This window comes from Trichosurus vulpecula, chromosome 1 (genome assembly GCF_011100635.1).
Source record: "Trichosurus vulpecula isolate mTriVul1 chromosome 1, mTriVul1.pri, whole genome shotgun sequence".
NCBI classification, from domain to species: Eukaryota; Metazoa; Chordata; class Mammalia; order Diprotodontia; family Phalangeridae; genus Trichosurus; species Trichosurus vulpecula.
The window spans coordinates 222328437-222344786 of NC_050573.1; the positions used below are offsets into that span (position 1 = coordinate 222328437).

Genomic DNA, 16350 nt, shown 5'->3' on the forward strand with positions numbered 1-16350 from the left:
CTATATTCCAATTTTGCAAGTATTTCTTGCAAAATATGCAATTCTAACGCAAAGTAACATGTTCTTGGATCTTTCAAACTATATTTTTGTGTTTCACCTTTTTTTCTGATTCCTCCTCACCTAGTTTATGCAACTAATCTACTTTTCCATTTTTTATCAGGATAAATTGATTTTAATGACTCATGCTTTATAATATAATTTGTAGTCAGAAAATTCTCCCCCTTCATTTTCACTTGGAGATCTGCAATTTGTTTGAGGCTTTCTGCATATTTATTCATATAATCACACTGCTTTATTATGTTTGCTTAGTATGATTAATTCAGTCCACTGGTTACCTAATATTATAACCATCCTTATGTCCCCTGTATAAATCAAATTTGTTCATTGTGAATGTGTGTGTATGTGTATTTGAATACACACATGTATATCATTTATGGTTAGCCTTTTTGCTAGGGTTTTTTTAAACATAAATATACAGTAACAATATTGGTCTGCTGATCTCTTTATCTTCTATATCCTTCACAAGTTTTGCTACTAAGACCATATTTATCTCATAAAAATTGTACAGTGTTGTGCTTGCTTCATCAGCACATATACTAAAATTGGAATGATACAGAGAAGATGAGCATGGCCCTGAGCAAGGATGACACACAAATTCATGAAGTGTTCCATATTATTTTAAAAAATTGTACAATCATTTTTTCTAAGTTTCAAAAAAATGTTTAATACATGTTAATTGACCTTTGAATGTGTGATTAAATTCACTTGTAAATACATATGGGACTAAATATTTTTTGAATACATTAAATAGTATCTTTATGATATTTTAACTTTTATTTTTTTGAAATTAGATGTTTCATTCTCTAAAGATTTCCAGTACATTTTGAATAAAATGTTATTTACCATTTCCTTTTAAATTCTCACTCTTACTAGTGCATAATTTTGTTTAGCAAGTTCTTATTATTTCTTTCATTTCCTTTCATTTTGCTATAAATTCACACAAAATTCGTTTCATCATTTTATCTTCTTTTTTGTTGTTAGGCAAATCACAAGTTCAACAAATTGGTTAATTTTCAATGAATGCATTTTAAGAATTTGCTCTATTGAAATATGACCTCACAATTCAACTCATCCTGTTCTCTCCAAAATTAAAAAAAAATCAATTACCATAGTCCCAAGAAAATCACAGATGCCAAAACGTACGGAGGAAAGCCCTGAGCAACTTACCTTGTCAATCTAACAGTAACAAAGATAGAGATTCACTCACCCAATGGCTATGCTTCATCTGGAATTGAATTTAGTGCCATCAAAGTTCCATAGAAAGTGAATCTTCTGAATGCATGTTCTATCCAGTGTTATAGGGGAGAGTGCATCCTGACATCTTGGGGAAAATATTTATAACTCCTCATTTTGCTATTATTTGCAATGAATATCCTTTGTAAACAGCAATTGATAACTAATTTATTAAATTGAATTAAAGAACTAAAGGATGTTTGTTAACAGTCAGGGAAGCTCAGCAGAATAGGGGTTCAGTCCTGAGAGCATTAGAGAAAGACCAACTCCTCATGGGCAGTCTAGATTTAGTGTTGATCTGGTAATGAGGTAAGTGTATTTGCTACACTTATAAATTTTGTCTCTGTATAGAATGAAAGATTCTTGAGGGCAGTGACTTTTGTTTTGTTTTGGTTTTTTGTCTTTCTATTCCCAGTGCCTAAGACAAAACGGGTTTTTAATAAATGCTTGTTAATTCATTTTTGTTCATTTCCAGTATGAATTTGATTTATATATTTTCTTGTTTCTCTAATTTTCTTTTTTTGTATGGGGGAAGGCAAGGCAATTGCGGTTAAGTGACTTGCCCAAGGTCAAACAGCTAGTAAGTGTTAAGGTCTGAGGCCACATTTGAACTCAAGTGCTCCTGACTCCAGGGCCAATGCTCTTTTCACAGTGCTACCTAGGTGCCCTAACTGCTCCACCAGGCTGCCGCTGTTTCTTTAATTTTCATAACTTCTTTTGCTTTTTGTAGGTTTGGCAATTTAATTTTCTACATATTTAAAAGTTGAATTGGAAACATAAATTCTCATTTTTAATATATTTTACATGATGATTTTCTCCTCTTATGCTTGCTTTATCTGAATAAAATACTTTTGGTAAATTTTCTCACCTTTATTATTTGGTTTTGTTGTGGTTGTGGTTGATATTGTGGTTGTTGTTCCCTCATTCTGTCACATCCAACTCCATCACTCCATCGACCACAGCAAACTAGGCACTTCTATCCTCCACTATCTTTCAAAGTCTGTCGAAATTCATATTCATTGTTTTCATGATTCTATCAATTTATCTCATTGCATGCCAAGCCCTTTTACCTGCGATCTATCCCAACACGAGGGTTTTTTTCCAATGAATTCCACTTTCTTGTTGTGTGGCTAAAGACTTTAAACTTCAGCCTCATTGTTTGACTTTCCATTGAATAGCCTAATTTAATTTCTTTAAGTATTGACTTAATCTTAAGTATTGATTCGCTCTTCTTGTTATCTAAGGATTCTCACAATTCTTTTCCAGAGCTATAATTCAAATGTGTCAATTCTGCAGCACTTAGCTTTCCTTTTCCATTTGGTTTCACATGTATTTATATATTCATTGTTTCTATGATTTGTACTTGGGAGCACTGATTGTTCTTTATATCATTAATACAGATCCACTTAGGTTAGTATCTTTTTAAAAAAAATTCTCCTACATTAATTACTACTTTCCTGGCAAGAATGTTTTTTATCATAAAGTATGTTTTCATTATATAAAAGTAAATATTTTATTACATAAAGTACATTTTTATTAGACCTGCATGTTTGTATTTATTCACAATTTGGCTTTGCTGTAGCATATGGTCTAGTTTAAGGTATTATATTGTGCTGAAAAATAGGCAACCCTAATTTAACTGTCTTGTCATTACTTTTTTGAAAGTTTTTTTGGAATCCTGATAGCAGGATTACAACTGCTACTTTTTTGTCATCATCTTATGTCTAGTAAAATCTTTTTCTTTCATTGTTTTCATTCTCTGTGTGTCTTTATTTTTAGGTTATTTTGTACATAGAAAATTGTTGGTTTTATTTTCATATTCATTCTGTTTTTCTCATTTGCTCAAAAAGATTATTTAATTTATTTTTGTTTGCTTTGAGTTTTTCTTTCATTTATTTCTTTAGTGTTGATTTTTATCCCATTCTACTTTTATGTGAATGCTGCTAATTTTGCTTACATGACTTAATTGTTATGTTTGTGTACCTTTTCTCCTCCACAGATCCTTGAGGTTCATATTCTCTAAATTAGAGGCTTTGATGTCAAAGCCAAGCCTCTGGTCAGACTAAATTTGTCAGGAAACCTATTGCCATGTTTCTAGTTCCCTTTCTTTCTCTTGCACATGGTAACCCCAACCCTTCTCCCTGCCTCTGCCTCTGTAACATCTTCTGATTTGACTTTCCCCAATGCACACACAGTTGTAGTCCCTTTCCTTAACATTTTCTTCAGCATTATTTTTTTGCTTTTTTTATGGAATGGAAAGTATGTTTTCAGACTAAATCTCTTCCATGAATGGGGAAGCCAAGTAGATTTCAATACAACCAGATACTTAAACACAAGCTTGTGAGGTTGTTTGGACTGCATTTTATCTTGTGTACTGTTTCTCTCTCCTCCTTTTATGTGTTCAGTGGGAGTGCATTATAGATTTGAAGTATGTTTACATGACCTTCTTTGAGGTCATTACATTGAAGGAACAACTATTTTACCAATTTGCCCATCATGTCTTCCTCCCATTTCTATTATAAACTCTTTTGTGTTTGTTGTTCAGTCATTCAAGTCAATGAATAGTTATCTAGCTCCTACTATGTGCAAAGGATTGTTTTAAGCATGGTAGTATTATAGGTATTTACCAACTATGCCCCCTGCCCCTTGATAAGCTTCTCTTACCTTTAGGTTGGCAATCCTTCTGCTAGGCACTGTCAAAGTTCTTGGGGCACAGAAAGAAACAAAAAACAAATGATAATCTTTGTCTTCAAGGAATTTGTATTATAATGGGCAAAGTAAATAAATATACTAGAATAATGGTGACCAAGGAATGGCATTTTGGACTGGTAAATAACAAGAATAGTAATTAAACTCACAGGGCAATTGATTGATGCAATTTTCCAGTAATTTTGGTGTTGATTTAAGTATTTTTTCCCAGAACTGGATTCAAAAGCAAGGAGGTGTTGATTGCCTACAATGGTGTATGGTGTGAAAATAGTTGAGGAATAGGACTGTGGTGTATGGGTCAGGCTCACCAGACAGAAGCTGAAGAATCCAAGATAATTTTGTTCCATGCTCCACTGATGGCAGAATCTGGAGTGTAGACACAACCTAGTGAAGATGATGAGGGAACAGATGACTAAGATAAAAGAATCATTTCAATATTGCATCAATGATATCTGTTTATATTTAGAGCAGGAATGTGAACATTTCAGGCACAGGAAACACCAATGGGTAACTGTTATCTTGAGAGTAATATTGTTATTACCTGACTAACATGAAGCACAGAGATTAGCATACAACTGCTTAATCTAGGCTCAGTCTATCTATCTATCTATTCATCTATCTAATGTCTATCTATTTAACACCTATCTATCTAATGTTAAATAGAAGCACTCAACACCATTGAACTTTGCCAGATCATTTGAGTAAATAATTTATAGAGATTTTCACATTGGAAAAAAAGAGGAATAGGCCAGGTCATTTCTACAAGCTTTTTTCATCCTTAATGAGATCAATAAAACAGGCTATTCAGGTATCCAATAATTTCATATCAGATGAGAAAAATGGCAAGGCTTTTGGGCAACAAACTAACACACACACACATACACACACAGTTTTATAGAGACAGGTAGACATTTCTTCCCCTTTTTATGCTCATGGAGTCTTCATTTTCTAAAGAAAATTACAACTAGAACGTGGCTGATGTGACAGCCATCACTACTCAGATCTATTAAGCACTTAGTTATCTTTTCATACTCAGTAGAATATATGCTTCTTGAGGATAGGGGCTCTTTTATGTCTTAGTCTTCCCAGCATGTAGCACAGTTCCTTGCACTTAGTAAGCACTAATTACATGTTTGTGGAATTGAATTGAATATAATGTCTTCAGTGAAAACCTGTTCCCAAGGGGTTCATATCAAACAATTCACAAAGCTAAGGGTAATGGTTCTCTGCCCCAATGAAAGAAAAATTGATTGGGTTATTTGATTTAAGAGAGTGAACAGTTCTTCATGTTTCCAAAGAAGATTAAAAATAAGTCAGGTGAAATTAATCAAGTCAAAAATCAAATGAGCGGGTGTGGATAAAGTGCTATATTTAAGTCTTGCTTTTCAATATATCTGAACAGGGAAAGCAAAACTGCTCATTACAAAAATATTTGTTACAGTGCAGCAGTCCACAATCTATCCCAGTTCTGCTTGATTAACTTCCAGGAAAGTGTAGTCTGACCTCATTTGTATTAGGAAACAAAACTTTTTATGCTGCATTAATCTTAATATTTTTGAAATTTATCTATTAATTCTAATTAAGATCATTCATGACCTCACTGACATACTTTTTTATTATAAATGAAGTATTTTTTCCTGAATAACATTTTATGTGTTATTTGAAATTTGTAAAGACCATAGGAAATATTTTTCTTAATATCCCCCTTTATGCTCAATTATGCAATTTGAGTTTGGGAGGAAGTTAATGTGGGCCTCAGGTCAGGATCCTATCATGCATACCCCAGTTGTACAAAAGAATCTTTAAGCTAATAAGGACTCATGCACTCAGGAAGTATAGTGGGGACAGCTATAACAATTTTGAAACATATACATTAAAGATTATTTAGTTTACTATGCATGAGAAGAAATCAAACATCATGGTGACATTCTCATGAATAACTGCTTCAAAAAATATGTACATATGGATATCCTAAATTTCCTTTTGATAGCCCATATTAATGACAAAATTGTACTAATTTGATTGCTTTGTGATATATTTGTTAATCACCATCATAATCATCATTTTCAACAGAAATAATTTATCTTCTTTGGGCCTTTTAGATTTTGAGTCATAATATTCCTAATTTTTTTAAATGCTTAGTTAACAATCATCAAATGTAGACATTTCAAGATACGTAGAAGAATATGAGAAACAACTCATGTTATACACAGTTTTTGAATTAATATATGTGTATATTTAGATGCATATACATACATATATAGAGATCAACATTTTAACACTGTTGTTACAATATTACTATATCTGTCCCCTGTATTTTTGGAGCATTTAAAATGTTTTATTGAGGCTCTTGGTTTTTATATCTATTATTACCCATTAACTCACCTCTCATTAAAATTTACTAGAAGCCATCACTTCTTAAAATAAATTTTATTATTTTTCAAATATCGAGCATCTATTTTTCTTTCCCTCACTAAATTACAAAGAATAACAAAAGAGTTGTAAACAAGTTGATCAATATTTTATAAAAAATACTCAAGTTAAAGAAATTTCCGTGTTTATTGCATCCAAACATGTGCATTTCCTTCTGCACATTAGTCTATGATAGGGGTGGAGAACCTGTAGCTTCTAGGCTACATACGGCCTTCTAGGTCCTTGGGTACAACATTTTGAATGAGTCCAAATTTTACAGAAGAAATCTTTTGATTAATGGGATTTGTTCTTTGAAGTTTGCATTCAGTTAAAGGGCCACACATAAGCAACTGGAAGGCCACATGTGGCCTCAAGGAAACAAGGTCCCTATCCCTAGCCTGTAAGCTCTCTTTCAAGAAGTGGCCAGTATTCTATGTGGTAGGCACCTGGAAGCATGGTTGATCATTGTGTCGACCAGATCTCTTAAATCTTTCAGGTTTTAATTTTTATAATATTGATGATATAGTATAAATTGTCTACCAGTTCCATTCACTTCAATTTGCATCAATTCATGCAAGTTTTCCAAAGTTTCTCTAAAACTCTCACTTCACCATTGCTCATAGTATAAAAATATTTCATTACATTTACACACTATAATTTGTTCAGCCATTCCTCAATACATGTAAATATCTTCATACGAGCTCTTTTTGTTTTCCAATGAAAATGAGAAATGTTGGGGAAGCTGAAGAAAAATAGAACATTAATTCCATATTAGTGCATCTGTGGGTGGGTATAACTATTCTGGAAAGTGATTTAAGACCATGCTCCATAGATTCCTGTTGTGTATATCTTTGACCCAGGCATATGACTACTAAATCTAATCCCCAAGGAGATCAAAGAAAGACTTAGTAGTGATATAGCTGTGTCCAAAGAATACAATTGGTGGTCACCTCACACCCAGTTTCCAATTTTTTGTTACCTCAAAATAGTTGTTATCAATATTTGTTCATTCTCACTTGAAACTGAGGACTGACCAGTTTTTCTTTTTTATCTATCCCTTCTCTTACTTCCTTTTCTCCTCTACTTTCCCTCCAGTTTCTCTGCTAAGTAAAAATTATTCCCAAACTCAACTAAGTATATATATGCATATATATATATATATATACATATATATATATATTTCTCTCCTCTCACTAACCCAAATGAGAGTGATGTTCAAATATCCCCTTCCCATACACTTCTACTTTGTTGTGATAAACTTATTTTTGTGCCCTGATTATATGCATTAATTTTCCCTATCCCTCTCTCCTTCCCCTGCCCCAGTGTATTTCTCTTCCATTCTTCTTTTTATATCATCACTACATAAATTAGTCAATAAAAGTTATTAAGCTCCTAGTACGTGTCAGGCCCTGTGCCACGCACTGGGGACACAAAGAAAAGCAAAAGAATACCCCTCTTTCAAAGCAATTACAGTCTATTGAGAGAGATAGCATTCAAACAACTCTGTATAACAAGGTAACCAGCTAGATAAATACATAATTTATAAACAGATAACATATCAGATAGATAAATAGATAATTCAAGTCTATACAATGGTAGATACATAGATAGATACATAGATAGATACACAGATACATAGATACATAGGTAGATACATAGACAGATAGACAGACCAAAAGTCAAGCTAGGTAGACAAACTGGAGACAGTCAGAAGAGGGAAGGCATTGTGGGGGAATTGTATAAGCCTTCCCACAGAAGGCAAAATTTTTAGCTAGAACTTGATAGAAGCCAGGGAGTTCAGAGATGAGAAAGGAAAAAAAAATTCCAGACATGGTAGACATCCAGTGAAAATGCTCGAAGTCAGAAGATGGGGTTTCTCATTTGAGGAACTGCAAGGATGTCACTTTCACTGAATCACAGTTTACATGAGGAGATGTAAAGCATAGAAATTTTTGAAAGGTAGGGAGATGGCAGGTTATGAAGGGCTTGGACACCAAACTGAAGATTTTATATTTGATCCTGGCTATAATGTGTAATTAAACTCCCTCCTCAACCCCCAGTGATGCTCAGGTAGTGAAAAGACACATGCATAATTTCATATCATCTTAGAGTTTAGAAGTCTATCCCTATTTATTGCCTTCTGATTGTTTGCACCTTAAAATTTCTTTTCATTATATTGCTCTTTATTGTTGTGTTTGTACTTCAAAGTTCTTATGAGTCACTGCTCTTTTCATCAAGAATGCTGAAAGTCCTCTATTTCATGAAATCTCTATTATTTCCCCTTCCTCCTGACCCCAAATAAAAGTAAGATTTTACTCAGTTTTACTAGGTAGGTAATTATTAATTTAAGCCTGCGTGTCTGCTTTCTGGAAGATAATTTCCTAAATTCTCTGTTCTTTCATAATTCATTGTTTTTCAGTCATGTCCCTCTCTTCATGTCCCCATTGGTGATTTTCTTGGCAAAGATAAAGAGTGGCTTGCCATTTCCTTCTGAAGGCCACTTTATGGATAAGGAAACTAGAGAAAACTTGGTTAAGCACCTTATCAATGGTCAGACAAATAGTAAGTTTCTGAGGCTGGATTTGAATTCAGGTCTTCCTAACTCCAGGCTTGGCCATTTATCCATTGCACTACCTAGCTGCCCCCTGGTCCTTTGTAATGATGGCTTTTAAATTATCAAGTGGTTGTGACTGCAGTTTAATTTTTTTTTGTGGTTGCTTGTAAGATTTTTTTTTTGCCTGAAAAGTCTGAATTTTTGCTATGATATTGCTGGTAGTTTTCATTTTGGAGTTTCAGGAGGTGAATGATGAATACTTTCTTTTTTCACTTTGCTCTCTAGTTTAAGAAAAATCTGGACAGTTTTCTCTTGGGATTTCTTGATGTAGCATATCTAACCTTTTGAAGGGTACACAGTTTTCAGGTGGTCCAGTGATTCTTAAATTATGTTTCCTTCATATTTTTATATTAGTTGTTGCCATGAGATACTTCAGATTTAATTTTTTTTCATCATTTTTGTGCTCTGATTTATTGTTTTTTCTTATTGTCTCATGGAATCATTATATTCTTTTTGATCTATTCTCATTACTATAGAGACTATTGCTTGGACAATATTTTCTACCTCTTTTGTCAAAAGTTATTGTTCTCTTTCATACTTTTGTCTTCTGTAGCTCTCATTCCCTTTCTATGTTTTTCTCTTCCACTCTCATTTCATTTATTTTTTAAATTACTTTCTTATTTTTAGTTTACAACACTCAGTTCCACAAGTTTTTAAGGTCTAAATTTTCTCTCCCTCCCTCTCTTCCTCCCTTCACCCACCAAGACGAAATTAAATCTCATACAGGGAGATGGTGGCAGGAAAGTAGGGACTAGCGTGAGCTCCCCTGCCAAGTTCCTCCAAAAACCTATAAAAAATGGCTCTGAACCAATTCTAGAACTGCAGAACCCACAAAACAGCAGAGGGAAGCAGGGCATCAGCCCAGGACAGCCTGGATCGTCTCTGGGTGAGGTCTATCCCACACGGAGCTGGGAGCCGGGAGCTGGGAGCAGGGAACAGAATGGAGCAGAGCCCAGTGTGAGCGGCACGGACCAACCAGACCAGGAGTCGGGCAGAGCACGCCCTAGTGCCCTGAATCAGTGAGCTGCAGCAGTTACCGGACTTCTCAACCCACAAACACCAAAGACAGCAGAGAAGGTTAGTGGGAAAAGCTGCAGGAGTGGAAGGAGTTTGCAGTTCGGCTACCAGCCCTGGGGGAAGCGGACATGGGGCAGCTACAGCTGCAGTTGCCTCTGGCCCCAGGCCCAACTGGTGGGAGGATTTAAGTGGCGGATCAGAGCAGGAGAGCACAGCCTGCTGAAGATTTAAGCCCAGTCCGGGTTGGGGGTTCTTAGGGAAGGAGTACTGCTGGTGTGGCACAGCTGGCACATCCCCCCAAACATGGAACATAGAACTCTCTAGTCTACAAGCAGTCATACCCCACTGAAAAACTCAAGGGTCAAGTTAGTTGGTTGGGAATATGGCCAGGGAGTGGAAACGCACCCAGATTCAGTCTCAGACTTTGCATTCTTTCTTTGGTGACAAAGAAGACCAAAAGATACAGACAGAAGAAGTTAACAAAGTCAAAGAGCCTACAACAGAAGCCTCCAAGAAAAACATGAACTGGTCCCAGGCCATGGACGAGCACAAAAAGGATTTGGAAAAGCAAGTTAGAGAAGTAGAGGAAAAATTGGGAAGAGAAATGAGAAGGATGCGAGAAAACTATGAAAAACAGGTCAATGACTTGCTAAAAGAGACCAAAAAAAAAATACTGCAAAATGCACTGAAGAAAACATCACCTTAAAACATAGACTAACTCAAATGGCAAAAGAGCTCCAAAAATCCAATGAGGAGAAGAATGCCCTGAAAGGCAGAATTAGCCAAATGGAAAAGGAGGTCCAATGGACCACTGAAGAAAATACTACTTTAAAAATTAGATTGGAGCAAGTGGAAGCTAGTGACTTTATGAGAAATCAAGATATCATAAAACAGAACCAAAGGAATAAAAAATGGAAGACAATGTGAAATATCTCATTGGAAAAACCACTGACCTGGAAAATAGATGCAGGTGAGAGAATTTAAAAATTATTGGACTACCTGAAAGTCATGATCAAAAAAAGAGCCCAGATATCATCTTTCAAGAAATAATCACGGAGAACTGCCCTGATATTCTAGAGCCACAGGGCAAAATACAAATTGAAAGATTCCACAGATTGCCTCTTCAAATAGATCCCAAAAGGAAAGCTCCTAGGAATATTGTTGTCAAATTCCAGAGCTCCCAGATCAAGGAGAAAATACTGCAAGCAGTCAGAAAGAAACAATTTGAGTATTGTGGAAACCCAATCAGAATAACCCAAGATCTGGCAGCTTCTACATTAAGACATTGAAGGGCTTGGAATACGATATTCCAGAGGACAATGGAGCTAAGATTAAAACCCAGAATCACCTACCCAGCAAAACTGAGTATCATGCTCCAAGGCAAAATATGGATTTTCAGTAAAATAGAGGACTTTCAAGCTTTCTCACTGAAAAGACCAGAGCTGAATAGAAAATTTGACTTTCAAACACAAGAATCAAGAGAAGCATGAAAAGGTAATCAAGAAAAAGAACAAGAAAAAGAAATTGCAAGTGATTTACTATATATATGTATATATATATATGTTTATGTATATATGTATAAGTGAATGTGTATGTATTTATATATGTATGTGTATAATATATATATATATATGTATATATATGTGTATATATATGTATATATATATATATACAGAGAGAGTGAGAGAGAGAGAGGGCACAGGGTGAGTTGAAGATGAAGGTAAGATATCTAAAAGAAATAAAATCAAATTCAGCGATGAGAGAGGAACATATTGAGAGAGGGAGATAGGGAAAGATAGAATGGGGTGGATTATCTCGCATAAAGGTGGCAAGAGGAAGCAGTTCTGGGGGAGGAGGGGGAGAGGGCAGGTGAGGGGGGAATGAGTGAATCTTGCTCTCATCAGATTTTGCCTGAGGAGGGAATACCATACCTACTCAATTGGGTATCTTACCCCACAGGAAAGAAGAGGGAAGAAGATAAAAAAGGGGGAGATGATGGAGGGGAGGGCAGATGGGGGATGGAGGTAAAGAAAACAAACACTTATGATAGGGGACAGGGTCAAGGGAGAAAATTCAATAAAGGGGGATGTGTTGGGAAGGAGCAAAACATTATGAGTCTTTCACAACATGAGTATTGTGGAAGGGTTATACATAATGATACACATGTGGCCTGTGTTGAATAGCCTGACTTCTTAGGGACGGTGGGTGGGAAGGGAGGAGGTGGGAGAATTTGGAACTCAAAGTTTTAAAACAGATGTTCAAAAACAAGAAAAAAATGTTTTGCATGCAACTAGAAAATAAGATACACAGGCAATGGGGCATAGAAATTTATCTTGCCCTACAAGAAAGGAAGGGGAAAGGGGATGGGAGGGGAGTGGGGGTGACAGAAGGAGGGCCGACTGGGGAACAGGGCAACCAAAATATACACCATCTTGGAGATGGGGGGAGGGTAGAAATGGGGAGAAAATTTGTAATTCAAACTCTTGTGAAAATCAATGCTGAAAACTAAATATGTTAGATAAATCAATTAAATTGAAACAAAATTTAAAAAAAAGTTTAAAAAAACAAAAACAAAAACAAAAAAACCAAAAAAAATCTGATACAGGTTCTGCATAACGTTCACATTGAACTTATTTACATAATAGTCCAGTTGTAAAGAAGAATTACAACCAATGAAATGAATCATGAGAAAGAAGAAATCAAATCAAAAAAGGAAGGAAAAAAAAGAGAGCAAATAGTTTTCCATCATCTGCATTAAGTCTCCATAATTCTTTCTCTAGATGTGCATAGCTTTTTTCCATCATGAGTCTTGAACAGTGCATTGATGAGAAGAGCCAAGTCTATCAAAGTAGTTCTTATAGATACCACATATCTGTAATCATGTATACTGTTCTCCTGGTTCTGCTCCCCTCACTTAGCATAAGTTCTTATAAGTCTTTGCAGGTTATAAAGAAGTTCATCTGCTCCTCATTTCTTATAGCAAAATAGTATTCCATTACAATCACATACAACAACTTGTTTAACCATTCCCCAATTGATGGGCATCCCCTTGATTTCCAATTCTTTGCTACTACAAAAAGAGCTGCCTTAAATATTTTTGTGCATACTTGTCCATTTCCCACTTGTTTGATCTCTTTGGGATGCAGCCCTAGAAGTGGTATTGATGGTTCAAAGGGTATGCATATTTTTAAAGCTCTTTGGGAGTAGTCCCAAATTGCTCTCCAAAATGGCTTGGTCAGTTCACAACTCCACTAACAATGTAACAACATTCAAATTTTCCCACATCCTCTCACACATTTATCATTTCCCTGTTTTGCCATGTTAGCCAATCTGACAGGAGAGGTGTGGTATCTAAGAGTTGTTTCAATTTGAATTTCTCTAATCAATAGTGATTTAGAATATTCTTCATATGCCTGCAGATATTTTTAATTTCTTCCTCTGAAAACAGCCTGTTCATATCCTTTGACCATTTCTCAATTGGGGAATGACATGTATTCCCTGTATATTTTAGAGAAGAGCCCTTTATCAGGGACATTGGTTGTAAAGATTCTTTCCCAATTGTCTGCTTCCCTCCTAATCTTTGTTGCATAGGCTTTGTTTGTAGAAGAAACTTTTCAATTTAACATAATCATAGTTAACCATTTTTGCATTTTGCAATACTTTCTATCTCTTATTTGGTCACAAATTCTTCCCTTTTCCATAAATCTGACAGGTAACTATTCCTTCCTCTCCCAGATTGCTTATAGTATCACCCTTTATTCTTAAACAATGGAACCATTTTGACTTTATTTTGGTACATAGTGTAAGATATTGGTCTTTGCCCAGTATATGCCATACTATTTTCCAGTTTTCCCAGCAGTTTTTTGAAATAGTGAATTCATAATCCAGAAGCTGGATTCTTGGTTTTATCAAGAGTAGATTGTTACTATCGTTGACTACTATGTCTTGTGTATCTAATCTATTCCACTGATCCACCACTCTACTTCTTAGTCACTACCAAGTAGTTTTCATGACTGCTGCTTTGTAATACAGTTAATATCTGGTACGGCTAGGCCACATTCCTAGCATTTATTTTCATTAATTCCTTTGATATTCTGGATCTTTTGTTCTTCCAGATGAAATTTGTTATCATTTTAGCCAGCTCTGTAAATAATCTTTTGGTAATTTCATTGGTATGGCACTAAATAAGCAAATTAATTTAGGTAAATTGTCATTTTTATTATATTAGCTTGGCCTAACCACAAGTAACTGATGTTTTTTTTCCATTTACCTAGATCTCACATTGTTCATGTAAAAAGTGTTTTGTACTTATGTTCATATAGGCCCTGGGTTTGTCTTGGCCGATAGACTCCCAAATAATTTATAGTGTCTACAGAAACTTTAAATGGGGTTTCCTATTTCTATCTCTTGCTGTTGGGCTTTGTTGGTATTATATAGGAAAGGCAAGGATTATGTGGGTTTATTTTATATCCTGAAACTTTGCTAAAGTTATTTATTATTTCAAGTAGTTTTTTACTTGATTCTCTAGGATTTTCTAAGTAAATCATCATATCACCTGCAAAGAATGATAACTTAGTTTCTTCTTTGCCTATTCTAATTCCTTTAATTTCCCTTTTTTCTCTTATTGCAAAGCTAACATTTCTAGTATCAAATTGAATAATAGGTGTGATAGTGGACCTCCTTGTTTCACTCCTGATCTTACTGGGAATGCATCTAGTTTTTCCCCATTACATACAGGGCAGTCCCAAAGTCTGGACACATAGAAAAAATGCATATTTTCAAGACATGAAATGAATGAAATTTTAAACATTTATTTAATTGAGATACTAACAAATAACATCTTCAATATGATTCCATCATTTGTGATGCAAAGGTTGATGTGCTTTGCAAGATTCACATGAACTTGATGCGATAGTTCCACACTGCCATCGATTTTTTCACGTTCACATCTTTATGCTTTCAATCAAGTGTGTTGCATCTGTGATTTTAATTGAGTACACCAGCTCCTTTAGCATACCCCAGAAAAAGAAGTCAAGGGTTAAGGTCAGTTAATATCCAAATATTTCTAAATATGTATTTTTCATATATGTCCACCCTGTGTGGAATGCTTGCTGATGGTTTTAGGTAAATGCTACTTATCATTTTAAGGAAAACTCTGTTTATTCCTATGTTCACTTGTGTTTTTAAGAGGAATGGGTATTGTTATTTGCTAAAAGCTTTTTTCGGCATCTATTGAGATAATTATATGGTTTCTGCTATTTTTGTTGTTGTTGATATGATCAATTTTGCTGATAGTTTTCCTAACTATCAGGGCCTGAAACATTTCTGTCCTCCTGAAATGATCTGATCCATAACAAATTGTTTTGCTTCCCACCTAGTACAAGCTCTGCAATGTCTGGACTTGGTTTTGGTTCTAAGCAACATACCTGTTAGCTTTCCCCACTTAAAATACTAGTAGACTATATTAGTCTCAGCTATATTAGACAACTAGAAAATATTTTCAGATTCAGAATCACATAACTGCATGCTCCCCACTGGTCTGGGATTCTGAAACTGGTTATCCTGAGACAGGCTTCAGACAGCTCTGGAGGCTAGAACTTATATCCTGCTCTTGTCCTGAAATCAGAAGCACAGAGCTACTGCTCACTCTCTAATACCATCCTTAGCCACAGTATTACTCAGTCTCCCCCAGATATGTCATCTCCAATCTTCAGACTTACTTGTCCTCCATATGATGACTTTTTTCCTTGGATATTTTTATCATGCCTCAGTCTGGTGCATTTTCAACACAGTTTAGAGTAGTTTCATCTTTTTTTGGGGGGGGTGGGGACTCAGTTGCTTATTTTCTTAACACTCCAACATCTTTCTTCCAATAATTCTCCATTATTTATTTACATGAAAGAAGAGAACATGGTGGGTGCTCAACAGCAATGATTTATGCTTGATGAACAGTTTCTACTTATCTTCTTCACTTCTCCTCCCCTGACCCAGACTCCAATCACATATTCTTATTTGCTATATGTTAAACAAATTCATCACATTACAAAAATCTCTTCTTCCTCACTTCCTTGGTACATTAATGGGGTTCTATTTATTTTCGTTACTCAGATTTGAATTCCTAGCTATATTTAACTTCTTATTCTCCATTCTCTACCCCCCACATCAGTCAGTTTCCAAGGCATATTGATTCTAGCTTGATAGTATGCCTTGAGTCAGTCCAGCTATTCACACAACTATCATCATAGCTTAGATTTTTGTTAACTCTTATCATGATTATCGCAATCACTTCTTACCAGGTCACTCTA

At 35.2% G+C, this 16350-nt stretch overlaps 1 non-coding gene across 1 annotated transcript; it reads left to right on the forward strand.

Moving 5' to 3' along the window:
* Positions 1 to 572: 572 nt before the first annotated feature.
* LOC118835010 lies at positions 573 to 678 on the forward strand. The gene has a single exon (XR_005009377.1). It is a non-coding gene; the product is annotated as a U6 spliceosomal RNA (small nuclear RNA).
* The last annotated feature ends 15672 nt before the right edge of the window (positions 679 to 16350 follow it).